General features: G+C 38.9%; 1 non-coding gene across 1 annotated transcript; it reads left to right on the top strand.

Annotated features, from left to right (window-relative positions):
* Window positions 1-2,351: 2,351 nt before the first annotated feature.
* Window positions 2,352-2,459, top strand: LOC112782099 (small nucleolar RNA R71). The gene has a single exon (XR_003192838.1). It is a non-coding gene; the product is annotated as a small nucleolar RNA R71 (small nucleolar RNA).
* The last annotated feature ends 11,458 nt before the right edge of the window (window positions 2,460-13,917 follow it).

Genomic DNA, 13,917 nt, shown 5'->3' with positions numbered 1-13,917 from the left:
AAGGAGTGAAGATGGGTTTATATAGGGGTGAGAGGGGTGTGTATGGTTTTATAAAGGATGGATGTGAGTGGTGAAGAGAATGGTGGGATTTGATAGGTGAGGAGTTTTTTGGGGAAGAGGTATTGAGGTGATTGGTGAATGGGTGAAGAAGAAAGAGAGTGGTGGGGTAGGTGGGGATCATGTGGAGTCCACAGATCCTGAGGTGTCAAGGATATCTCATCCCTGTACTAAGCGGCGTGCAAAACGCCCCTTTCTGCCAATCTTGGTGTTAGACGCCAGGTTGCTGCCCATTTCTGGCGTTTAACGCCAGCTTCTTGCCCATTCCTGGCGTTAAACGCCAGTCTGGTGCCCTTTTCTGGCGTTAAACACCCAGAATGGTGCCAGACTGGGCGTTTAACGCCCATTCTACTACCCTTACTGGCGTTTAAACGCCAGTAAGTTTCTCCTCCAGGGTGTTCTATTTTTCATTCAGTTTTTCACTTTGTTTTTTATTTTTCAATTGTTTTTGTGACTTCACACGATCATCAACCTACAGAAAACATAAAATAACAAAGGAAAATAGAAATTTAACATAGAATAGTAACGATTGGGTTGCCTCCCAACAAGCGCTTCTTTAATGTCAATAGCTTCACAGTGGCTCTCATGGAGCCTTACAGATGTTCAGAGCAATGTTGGAACCTCCCAACACCAAACTTAGAGTTTGAATGTGGGGGTTCAACACCAAACTTAAAGTTTGGTTGTGGCCTCCTAACACCAAACTTAGAGTTTGACTGTGGGGGCTCTGTTTGACTCTGTATTGAGAGAAGCTCTTCATGCTTCCTCTACATGGTGACAGAGGGATATCCTTGAGCTTTAAACACAAGGGAGTCTCCATTCACTTGAATGATCAATTCTCCTCTGTCAACATCAATCATAGCTTTTGCTGTGGCTAGGAAGGGTCTGCCAAGGATGATGGATTCATCCATACACTTCCCAGTCTCTAGGACTATGAAATCAGCAGGGATGTAATGGTCTTCAACCTTTACCAAGACATCCTCTACAAGTCCATAAGCCTGTTTCTTTGAATTGTCTGCCATCTCTAGTGAGATTCTTGCAGCTTGTACCTCAATGATCCCTAGCTTCTCCATTACAGAGAGAGGCATAAGGTTTATGCTTGACCCTAGGTCACACAGAGCCTTCTCAAAGGTCATGGTGCCTATGGTACAAGGGATTGAGAACTTTCCAGGGTCCTGTCTCTTTTGAGGTAATTTCTGCCTAGTCAAGTCATCCAGCTCTTTGATGAGCAATGGAGGTTCATTCTCCCAAGTCTCATTACCAAATAACTTGGCATTTAGCTTCATGATTACTCCAAGGTACTTAGCAACTTGCTCTTCAGTAACATCTTCATCCTCTTCAGAGGAAGAATACTCATCAGAGCTTATGAAAGGCAGAAGTAAATTCAATGGAATCTCTATGGTCTCAGAATGAGCCTCAGATTCCCATGGTTCCTCATTAGGGAACTCCATGGAGGTCAGTGGGCATCCATTGAGGTCTTCCTCAGTGGGAATCACTGCTTCTTCCTCCTCTCCAAGTTTGGCCGTGTGGGTTGTGGTTATGGCCTTACACTCTCTTTTTGGATTCTCTTCTGTATTGCTAGGGAGAGTGCTAGGAGGGAGTTCAGTAATTTTCTTACTCAGCTGACCCAATTGTGCCTCCAAATTTCTAATGGAGGACCTTGTTTCAGTCATGAAACTTTGACTGGTTTTGATTAGATCAGAGACAATAGTTGTTAAGTCAGAGGGGTTTTGCTTAGAATTCTTTGTCTGTTGCTGAGAAGATGATGGAAAAGGCTTGCTATTGCTAAACCGGTTTCTTCCACCATTATTGTTGCTGAAACCTTGTTGAGGTCTCTGTTGATCCTTTCATGAGAGATTTGGATGATTTCTCCATGAAGGATTATAGGTGTTTCCATAGGATTCTTCCATGTAATTCACCTCTTCCATTGCTGGGTTCTCAGGATCAAAGCTTCTTCTTCAGAGGAAGCTTCCTTAGTACTGCCTGTTGCTGCTTGCATTCCAGACAGACTCTGAGGAATCATATTGACTTGTTGGGTCAATATTTTATTCTGAGCCAATATGGCATTCAGAGTATCAATCTCAAGAACGTACTCCTGTTTTCTGAGTTGACCCATTATTCACAGGATTCCTTTCAGAAGTGTACATGAATTGGTTATTTACAACCATTTCAATGAGTTCTTGAGCTTCTGCAGGCGTCTTCTTCAGATGAAGAGATCCTCCAGCAGAGCTATCCAATGACATCTTGGATAGTTCAGACAGACCATCATAGAAGATTCCTATGATGCTCCATTCTGAAAGCATGTCAGAAGGGCACCTTCTGATCAATTGCTTGTATCTCTCCCAAGCTTCATAGAGGGACTCACCATCCTTCTGTCTAAAGGTTTGGACTTCCACTCTAAGCTTGCTCAATTTTTGAGGTGGAAAGAACTTTGCCAAGAAGGCATTGACTAGCTTTTCCCAAGAGTTCAGGCTTTCTTTAGGTTGTGAATCCAACCATGTCCTAGCTCTGTCTCTTACAGCAAAAGGAAAGAGCATAAGTCTGTAGACTTCAGGGTCAACCCCATTGGTCTTGACAGTGTTACAGATTTGCAAGAACTCAGCTAAGAACTGATGAAGATCTTCCAATGGAAGTCCATGAAACTTGCAATTCTGTTGCATTAGGAAAACTAATTGAGGCTTAAGCTCAAAGTTGTTTGCTCCAATGGTAGGGATAGAGATGCTTCTCCCATAAAAATCAGGAGTAGGTGCAGTAAAGTCACCAAGCACCTTCCTTGCATTGTTGCCATTGTTGTTGTTTTCGGCTGCCATGGTTTCTTCTTCTTTGAAGAGTTCTGTTAGGCCCTCTAAAGAGAATTGTTCTTTAGCTTCTCTTAGCTTTCTCTTCAAGGTCCTTTCAGGTTCAGGATCAGCTTGAACAAGTATGCCTTTATCTTTGTTCCTGCTCATATGAAAGAGAAGAGAACAAGAAAATAGGGAATCCTCTATGTCACAGTATAGAGATTCCTTGAGGTGTCAGAGGAAAAGAAGAATAGAAGGAGGAGGTGGAGAAGAGGGAATTCGAACTTATCAAGAGGGACAGAGTTCAAATTGCACCTTGATGAGGAGTCTTAGTCCTTTAAATAGAAGGATGTGAAAAGAGGGGAAGAATTTTCGAAAATAATTTAAAAAGATTTTGAAATAATTAAAAAGAAATTTGAAAATTTGATTGAGATTTTCGAAAACTAAGATTGGGAAAGAAATAAAGTGATTTTTGAAAAAGATTTTGAAATTAGAAAAAGATATGATTGAAAAAAATTAATTTTGAAAAAGATGTGATTGAAAAGATATGATTGAAAAGATATGATTGAAAATCAATTTAGAAAAAGAAAAATTTTTAAAATTAAAGTTGATTACTTGACTATCAAGAAATTAAAAGATATGATTTTAAAATTTAAAGTTTGATCCTTTCTTAATAGGCAAGTAACAATTTGAAAATTTTGAAGTAAATCTTTAATTATAGCAAGGATTTTTGAAAATAGTAAAAATAAATATAAAATGGAAAGAAATTGATTTCGAAAGAGATATGATTGAAAAGATATGATTTGAAAAAGATTTGATTTTGAAAAATTATGAAAACTTGAAAAAAAATGTGAATTAAAAACAAAATCTTCTCTCTAGTGTCATCCTGGCGTTAAACGCCCAGAATGGCTGGCGTTTAACGCCCAAATCTCTACCTTTTTGGGCGTTAAACGCCCAGCCAGGTACCCTGGTTGGCGTTTAAACGCCAGTTTTCCTTCTTCACTGGGCGTTTTGAACGCCCAGCTTTTTCTGTTTGATTCCTCTGCTGAATGTTCTGAATCTTCAATTCTCTGTATTATTGACCTGAAAAGACACAATTTTGAAAGTATTTTTAAATTTTTAATGATGAGAAACAATTAAAATATAATTAATCTTAGGAAACTCAAATCAAACAAACAATGCATGCAAGACACCAAACTTAAAAATTTTCATATAAGAGACACTAACAAATTGAGAATGCATATGAGAAACAATAAAACACACAAAACAAGAGAATTTAAAGATCAGAGCAATGAAATCATCAAGAACAACTTGAAGATTAATGAAGAACATAATGTATATATTCGAAAAATGCAAGAGGAATAAAAACATGCAATTGACACCAAACTTAAAAATTGATACTAGACTCAAACAAGAAACATAAAATATTTTTTATTTTTATGGTTTTATAAATTTTTTTGTGATTTTCGAAAATTATATGGAAAATAAAATAACGGGATTCAAAACTTTTAATGAGAATTCCAGGAATCATGCAATATTAGTCTAAAGCTTCAGTCTAAAAAGATTAGACATGTTTGGCCAAGCTTCAGCAAGACATTACATTCAGCAGCTAAATTGATGAGAATCAATCAGCTTTTGTGATGCTAAGAACATCACCTTGAAACTCTAGAATTCATTCTTAAAAATTCTGAAAAGTACCTAATCTAAGCAACAAGATGAACCGTCAGTTGTCCAAACTCAAACAATCCCCGGCAACGGCGCCAAAAACTTGGTGCACAAAATTGTGATCATCAACAATAGCGCCAAAGACTTGGAGCTCTTAAACGTGAATCACACTTTGTCACAATTCTGCACAACTAACCAGCAAGTGCACTGGGTCGTCCAAGTAATAAACCTTACGTGAGTAAGGGTCGATCCCACGGAGATTGTCGGCTTGAAGCAAGCTATGGTCATCTTGTAAATCTCAGTCAGGCGGATTCAAATGATTATGGAGTTTAAGGTGATGAAAATAAACATAAAATAAAGATAGAGATACTTATGTAATTCATTGGTGGATTTCAGATAAGCGTATGGAGATGCTTTGTTCCCCTTGAACCTCTGCTTTCCTATTGCCTTCTTCCAATCATTCATACTCTTTTCCATGGCAAGCTTTATGTTGGGCATCACTGTTGTCAATGGCTACATCCCGTCCTCTCAGTGAAAATGGTCCTGATGCTCTGTCACAACATCGGCTAATCAATTGTCGGTTCTCGATCATGTCGGAATAGGATCCATTGATCCTTTTGCGTCTGTCACACGCCCCACAATCGCGAGTTTGAAGCTCGTCACAGTCATCCCTTCCCAGATCCTACTCGGAATACCACAGACAAGGTTTAGACTTTTCGGATCTCAGGAATGGCCGCCAATATTTCTAGCCTATACCACGAAGGTTCCAATCTTAGATTAGACACCCAAGAGATACGCATTCAAGCCATTGCTAGTAGAACAGAGGTGGTTGTCAGGCACATGTTCATAGGTGAGAATGATGATGAGTGTCACGGATCATCACATTCATCAAGTTGAAGAATGGATGAATATCTTGGAGAAGAAATAGACTTGAGTTGAATAGAAAAACAATAGTACTTTGTATTAATTCATGAAGAACAGCAGAGCTCCACACCATAATCTATGGTGTGTAGAAACTCCACCGTTGAGAATACATAAGAACAAGGTCTAGGCATGGCCGTAAGGCCAGCCCCCAAATGTGGAAAGATTTATGAAAGTATATGAAAAGTGTGTAAAATACAATAGCAAAAGGTCCTATTTATAGAGAACTGGTAGCCTAGGGTTTACAGAAATCAGTAATTAATGCAGAAATCTTCTTCTGGGCCCACTTGGTGTGTGCTTGGGCTGAGCATTGAGGCTTTCATGTGTAGAGACTTTTCTTGGAGTTAAACGCCAGCTTTTGTGCCAGTTTGGGCGTTTAACTCCAGCTTTTGTGCCAGTTTTGGAGTTAAACGCCAAAATTCTTGAGCTGACTTGGAACGCCTATTTGGGCCATCAAATCTCGAGCAAAGTATAGACTATTATATATTTCTGGAAAGCCCAGGATGTCTACTTTCTAACGCAATTGAAAGCGCGCCAATTGGGCTTCTGTAGCTCCAGAAAATCCACTTTGAGTGCAGGGAGGTCAGAATCCAACAGCATCTGCAGTCCTTTTTCAGCCTCTGAATCAGATTTTTGCTCAGGTCCCTCAATTTCAGCCAGAAAATACCTGAAATCACAGAAAAACACACAAACTCATAGTAAAGTCTAGAAGAGTGATTTTTATTTAGAAACTAATCAAAACATAATAAAAACTAACTAAAATATACTAAAAACATACTAAAAACAATGCCAAAAAGCGTATAAATTATCCGCTCATCATGCATGTGCGTGGGTTTCAGATATTCTTCTCATGCGTACGCGTGGATGACACGTGCGCGTGGCCCTTAATTCTCCAAATGCTCATTTCTTCATGAATTCTCCACTTTGCAATGTTTTGTCTTCAATTCTTCTATCTAATACTTGCCTTATGAATCTGAAATCACTCAACAAACATATCAAGGCATCGAATGGAATTAAGGTGAATTAAAATTGGCGAATTTAAGGCCTAAAACGCATGTTTTCACTAAAAAAGAAATAAAATAAAATAAAATAAAATAAAGTGACTAATTAACTAAAAAAAACTTTCGAAATGTAGAAAGAAAAGGATTTAAAAAAAACTTTCAAATTAAAAAAGATAGAGGAAATGTTAAAGGACACCAAACTTAATTTTTGAGATTGAATGAAAATAAATAAAACAAAATTCAAAAATCAAGGAAAAGATAAATAAAACTAAGATAAAAAATCAAGAAAAATAAACAAGATCGGATTCAATAATTAAAAGTAAAAAAAGAGAAAATCACTAACGGGACACCAAACTTAAAATTTAAAAATAAGAGAAAATAGATAAGGAAAAATTCGAAAATAGAGAAAAATAAGTAAAAGTAAAAATCGAAACTTGAAAGAGAAAGTAAATAATCAAAACTAATAAAAATACCTAATCTAAGCCACAAGACAACCGGTAGTTGTCAATCACGAACAATCCCCGGCAACAGCGCTAAAAACTTGGTGTGCGAAATTAGAACTCACACAACTTTACCGGCAAGTGCACCGGGTCATCTAAGTAATACCTCAAGTGAGTGTGGGTCGATCCCACGAGAATTGTTGGATTGAAAAGTAGTAGCTATCTTGCTGGGCTTAGTCAGGCGAACAGTAAAGAAAGTTGTTGTTGAAAAATCATAAGACAGATAAATAAGAAAAGCAATAAAAGATTGGTGTAAAATCAATATAAGAAAACAGTTAAGGTCTCGGAGATGTTTATCTTTCCGGATCAAAACTTCTTACTAACTATTTTAATAATGAATGATTCATTCTATGGTAAACAGTAAGTGATTAAACCCTAATTCCTTAGCAATTTAATCTCCTCTAATCCTCATCAAATGCCACTTCCGTGGTCATCCAATTCGAATTAAAGGGTGAAGTTCAAAAAACTAGTTTATACCACAAAGGCCCTAATCACCCCAGATCCTCACTGAATAGATGTTCCCATGTCCCCAATAGGTTGTGGATTAGACGTCTAGGAGGTGTGTTCTCAAGCTATAGTTCTTGATACCTCTTTCGAGTCTCACAAGAACTCATGTAGAAAAAGGGTCATACTTCCGTTCCACCCAGTTTCATTAGATTAAGAACGAGAGCACACCTTAGAATTGAATCAAACATATATTAAAATAGAAGAGTAATAATATTAATCCATAGAAATAAATAGAGCTCCCAATTCCTTAACGTAGAGGTTTAGTTACTCATAACTTACAGAGAAAATAGGGTTATGAAAAGTGCGGAAGGAAGAAGATCTCCTAAACCTAATTGATCTTCTCCTATAAATACTAACCTAATAATAAATGATAAACCTAAAAGATATTATTTTAAATATAAATATTACAAAGATAAAATAAGATAAGCCTAAGAAGTGCCAAAATCCACTTGGAGGCCCAAAAGTGTGCAACTCGGACAGCAAGCTGGCATTCAACGCCAGGATTGGGCGTTGAATGCCCAGAAGGGAAGTGCGCCTCTAACTTGATGCCCCTCTGCTGGCATTGAACGCCACTTTGGGAGTTCAGCACCCAGGGGGGAGCTAACAACATTTTCCTTTCTTATTCCAGGCTTCTCCAAACTGCTCCGAATTTCACCTAAATCATAAAAACATGAGAAAAATTCAAAGTAGCATCCAAAGATGAGTTTTGCACTAAAATATAATAAAATTTAATAAAATCTAACTAAAAACAATATAAAAATAACTAGAAAAAGGGTATAAGATGCTCACGCAACAAATAGCTACCGATTTACAGTTGGACCAATTTGACCGGCTGGTCAAGTCTGGTTTTCAGAATCATGCTTGTAATTCATTTTGTGAATAATTGGTTCGTGAAATTAGAACTCGCACAACTGAACCGGCAAGTGCACCAGGTCATCCAAGTAATACCTCAGGTGAGTGATGGTTGAATCCCACGAGGATTACCGGATTAAGCAAGTTGTGGTTATCCTGCAGATCTGAGTAAGGCGAATAAAAAGTTGATTGTTGTTGTTGTAGGCGCATAAACAAAACAATAATAAAAAGACGTTGAAACAATGATAGGAAATCAGTTAAGGCCTCGGAGATGCTTGTTCTTCCAGACTAATACTTTTTACTCACTACTTTAATGATGAGTGATTCATTCAATGGCAAGGCTGTAAGTGATTAAGTAATGGCTCGTGGTCATTAAAGTCTCAGAGTTGTCAATGAAGCTCAGTTCCAAATATTGAATGGGGCTATTAGCTCTTTACTTCTGAACAGTTTTGGTATTTCACTTTCCTTTGAAGCTCAGAAGTATTGGCATCTCTTGGAACTAGAATCCGGATGATATTATTGATTCTCTTGATTCTTGAACACAGCTTCTTTTTTGTGCTTTTCACCTTTAGGCCTAGCCGTGACTCTAAGCATTTTATTTTCAGGTATTACCACCGGATACATTAACGGCACAGGCACTTAACTGAGGGAACCCTTTTGATTCGAATTTAGCTTTGCTTAAATTCCCAGACAGTGGTGCCCATAGTTCTTAAGCGTAGTCTTTTATTGCTTTGGATCACGACTTTAACTGCTCAGTATAAAGCTTTTTACTTGACACCTTTGCACCACAAGCATATAGTTAGGGATAGCAACTCATTTGAGCTTTTTAGGCCAATTTTTGACCCTCCTAACCATTGATGCTCAAACCCTTGGATCCTTGCTCTTGTCTTTTTGCTTTTGAGCTTTTTATTTTTCTTTTTCTTTTATTTTTTTTTGCTACTTTTTTTTGCTTCAAAAATCAATATTTTTGAATTTTCAGAGAACCAATAGTACTTCTCTAAATTCACTGTTCTTCAAGAGCCAATATGCTCAACTTCAATATCAATTATGCACAGTTAATTCATATATTCAGAAAGTAAATGCAAGGCTACCACATCAAAGTAATTGGAATAACATATGATATAACTCAAGATCTTATGTATTTTACTACTTCATTTTAAAAAATTTTCTTTTTAAGCTTTAATGAGTAATGCGTGAGATATCTTCTGCCCAATTTTTTTTTAAATTTTCAAAATTGAACTACTAGAATGGAAAGCAAAGGAAATCTTAATAGTGATCATGCAAGAGCTACAATAGATAACAAAAAATATAATAAAATACTAAAAAATAGAAAGAAAGGGAGAATAAAACTCAACCACCTTAGAGCTGATGGTTGCTCAGGCTGTGCTCTTCTATGAAGATGATTCACCTCCCTTTGGTACTATTGATGATACTATACACCTAGAGCTTGCTCTGCAACACTAAACTTAAAAAGTTTGCTTATCCCTAAGCAAAGAAAACTTGGTCCCTCTTGGCATTGAACGCCAGAACTGCTTCCCTTATGGGCGTTGAACGCCTAAACTCTCTTCTCCTTTCTGGTATTGAATGCCAGAAAGGGGATGCCCTCCAGGATGTTCTGTTTCTCTCCCATGCGTTCCTGTTTCTGTTCTAATGGCAACACATGATCATAAACGTTAGAAAAACTAAGAAAACTATGAAAAACAAGAGAAAATAAAATAATATTAAATCAAACTAAAATAACTGAAATAAAATAGAAAAGAAAATACAATGGGCTACTTATGGTTGGGTTGCCTCCCAACAAGCGCTTCTTTACCGTCACTAGCTTGACGGTCAGTTCCTTTAAGGAGGAAGATAGTCATAGAGGAATAAATCCTCAGTCCTCACTGGGAGCTTCCTTCCTGTGCTCTCATGGATCAGTTTAATATGCTCAAGACACAGGATTGGGCTTGCAGGGAATACTACCCTCGTCCCTGGTGAGAAGCCTTCAGTGGGGATATTGTCGTTTTTCTATCCCCTAGGCATCCTTCTGTTGGGACCTTCCTCATTGTTTGATAGTGCACATTTGATGACTTGCATCATCTACCCTTTTTTCTTATCTAAAAAGGACCATAAAAGAACATAATCTCATTAAATCATTGCAATTCATGAACTAAATGATGAATATTATGGTACATTACTTTGAAGTGGGTTTGTGCTGAATTTCAGGTGGAAAGAGCAACAAAAAGGGAAGAAAACAACAAATAAGGCTGGGCGTGTAGAGCTGGACGTGCCACTTGGAACAAACACCATGAAAGTGTATGGGCGTGGCACGCCAGGAGCCAGGCGTGGCACGCCAGTTGTATTTTCCAGAAAAGGTTCTCAAAGCTTTAAAATGGGCGTGGCACGCCAGTTACATTTTCCAGAGAGCAAAGTTGAAGGCCACAAAGGGGGCGTGGCACGCCAACTCCATTGTACACCATGGGTGTGCCACTTGAACTTGTGGGCGTGGCATGCCAGAAGAGGACACACACTGAGCGTGCCACTTGGTATCAAAGGCGTGGCACACCAACTCTAACCCAACACTTGGGCGTGCCACTTGAGGACCTAGGCGTGGCACGCCAAGCTTGAAGGAGACACACCAATATGGGCGTGCCACTTGAACATCAGGGCGTGACACGCCAGTACAAGTTTCCAGAGGAGGAGGTGAAGGGCCAAACACTTGGGCGTGCCACTTGGTATTGAAGGCGTGGCATGCCAACTATCATTCCTCACTTAGGCGTGCCACTTGAGTCTCAAGCATGGCACGCTAATGCTAAACCACTCACTGGGCATGCCACTTGGTGTCGAAGGCATGGCACGCCAGCCTCATCACTCAACAAGAAGAAGATTGGGCGTGCCACTTGAGCTTCAAGGTGTGGCACGCCAAGACTAGAAGACCATGGGCATGCCACTTGAATTTTGGGCGTGGCATGCCAACCAAGGAACCAAACACACACAATGGGCCCACGCTAGTTTAATTTTCCAGAGAAGAAAACGGTGCACACAATGGGCGTAGCACGCCAAACCCTAGGCGTGACACGCCAGTTCAAGGTCCCAGAGAGGAAGATGAAGCACACAGTGGGCGTGGCACACCAGACCCTGGGTGTGCCACGCCAGTTCAATTTTCCAGAGAAGAGAAGAAGAAGAAAAAACCTGGGCATGCCACTTGGGATCGAAGCCGTGGCACGCCAGGCTAACCAATGGTTGAAAAAGACCCTGGGCGTGCCACTTGGTCTCGAGGGCGTGGCATGCCAAGGAAGTCGGTTCAAAGGGCATGCCACTTGAGGAGCTGGGCGTGGCGTGCCAAGCCAAATTTAGTGGCTAGGCGTGGCACGCCACTTAAACGCCAGGCACACGCCAAGCTTGAGGAGTCACATTTATTAAGTTTTTCTTTCCCTCCAGCTGTAATTTTCTTTTCTCTTTTGTATTTTCTTAATTCTAGTGATAGGAGTAGTATAAATAACCCCGGAAAGTACTGAGAAAGGGGTTGGTGAGTAGTTGGTTCATTGGCAAGTAGTGTTGTTAACTTTTACTTTTCACTTCATCTCTTCCATCTCTTGTACTTTTATCTAAGCTATGAGTAGCTAAATTCCCTCTCATTGGGAGAGGGAGCTCTGTTGTACTTGATGGATTAATGATTGTGAATTTCTTCTTCTCTTCATCTTCTCTTTGATTTGCTAGAAGGAATTTTGTTTTAATGCTAGTGTTCAATCATCTTGGGAAAGAGGTTGAATGCAAAATGGGTTTCATGGGAACCTTGGAAAAAGAAACATGAAACCATACTTGAAATCCCTTCTCACAATTGAGTAGATCTAGGTTTTGGTGATTGGATTTGGTGACATATAATCCAACCACTATTTGGATCTATGAGGATGCGTGGTATAATCAGGGACCAAGCATATCTCACTTCATGAGCAATTATACCAAGGAATTGGCTGATTATCAAAATTTGAGAGATTGAATCACCAAGGGATTGGGGTTCAATCAATCATGATTGCCAAGAGGTCAATGAGTTGCATGATTGAAGATGAGATGAGCTGGATTTAATCCAAAGAGAACAATATCTCCTGACCCCAATGAATTTCCCCTATTCTTATCTTCCATATTCTTTATAGCTTTCTCTACATTTTGTTATTCCCCATTCTCATTTATAATTCAGTTATTTATGTTTCAGCACTTTACATTCTCGTCATTTACTTTTCTGCACTTTACTGCTTCTCTTTACTTTTGAGTCATTTATAATTCTGCTAATTTAAAATTTTGCAATCACAATTTATATTGCTCAGCTTGACTAATTTACCCATTAATTAAAATTACTCAAATCTACCAATCTCTATGGATTTGACCCCACTCCTAGTGGGTTATTGATGAGCGGATATTTTATATACTTTTAGGGGTATTGTCATATAGTTTTTAGTAGGATCTAGCTACTTTTTGGTATATTTTTATTAGTTTTTATGCAAAAATCACATTTCTGGACTTTACTATGAGTTTGTATATTTTTCTGTGATTTTAGGTATTTTCTGGCTGAAATTTAGGGACCAGAAAAAAATCTGATCCAGAGGCTGAAAAAGGACTGCAGATGCTATTTGGTTCTGACCTCCCTACACTCGAAATGAATTTTTTGGAGCTACAGATACCTAATTGGCGCGCTCTCAATTGCTTTGGAAAGTAGATATTCAAGGCTTTCCAGCAATATATAATAGTCCATACTTTGCCCAAGCTTTGACCACAAAAATTGGCCTTTAACGCCAAGTCTTTACGCTATTCTAGCGTTAAACAACAGAAACAGGTTGCAAACTAGAGTTAAACGCCAGAAACAGGCTACAACCTGGCGTTTAACTCCAAAAAAAGTCTCTACACATGGAAGCTTCAATGCTCAGCCCAAGCACACACCAAGTGGGCTCCGAAAGTAGATTTCTGCACTATCTATCTTAGTCTACTTAATTTCTGTAAACCTAGGTCACTAGCTTAGTATAAAAACTACTTTTAGAGATTTATTTTGCATCTCATGACATTTTCAAGTTTTACATTGTATCTCTACAGCATGAGTCTCTAAACTCCATGATTGGGGGTGAGGAGCTCTGCTGTGTCTCGATGAATTAATGTAATTACTTCTATTTTCTATTCAACACGCTTGTTTCTGTTCTAAGATATTCACTCCTACCTAACCGTGAAGAATGTGATGATCCGTGACACTCATCATCATTCTCAACCTATGAACGCGTGCCTGACAACCACTTACGTTCTATCTGTAATAGCTTGAGTGTATATCTCTTGGGCTCCTGGTTCAGGAGTTTGATTGCCTCTCCTGACAACAGAGCGTTCAAATCGCTTAATCCAGAGTCTTCGTGGTAAAAGCTAGAATCAATTGGCAGCATCCCTGAGATCCAGAACGTCTAAACCTTGTCTGTGGTATTCTGAGTAAGATCCGGGAAGGGATGACCGTGACGAGCTTCAAACTCACAAGTATTGGGCGTAGTGACAGACGCAAAAGGATCAATGGATCTTATTCCAACACAAATGAGAATCAACAGATGATTAGCCATGTACATGGACCCTTTTCACTGAGAGAACGGATGGTAGCCATTGACAACGGTGATCCACCAACATACAGCT

The sequence above is a fragment of the Arachis hypogaea genome, chromosome 19, assembly GCF_003086295.3.
Source record: "Arachis hypogaea cultivar Tifrunner chromosome 19, arahy.Tifrunner.gnm2.J5K5, whole genome shotgun sequence".
NCBI lineage: Eukaryota > Viridiplantae > Streptophyta > Magnoliopsida > Fabales > Fabaceae > Arachis > Arachis hypogaea.
This window is presented reverse-complemented; position numbering and strand designations above follow the sequence as displayed.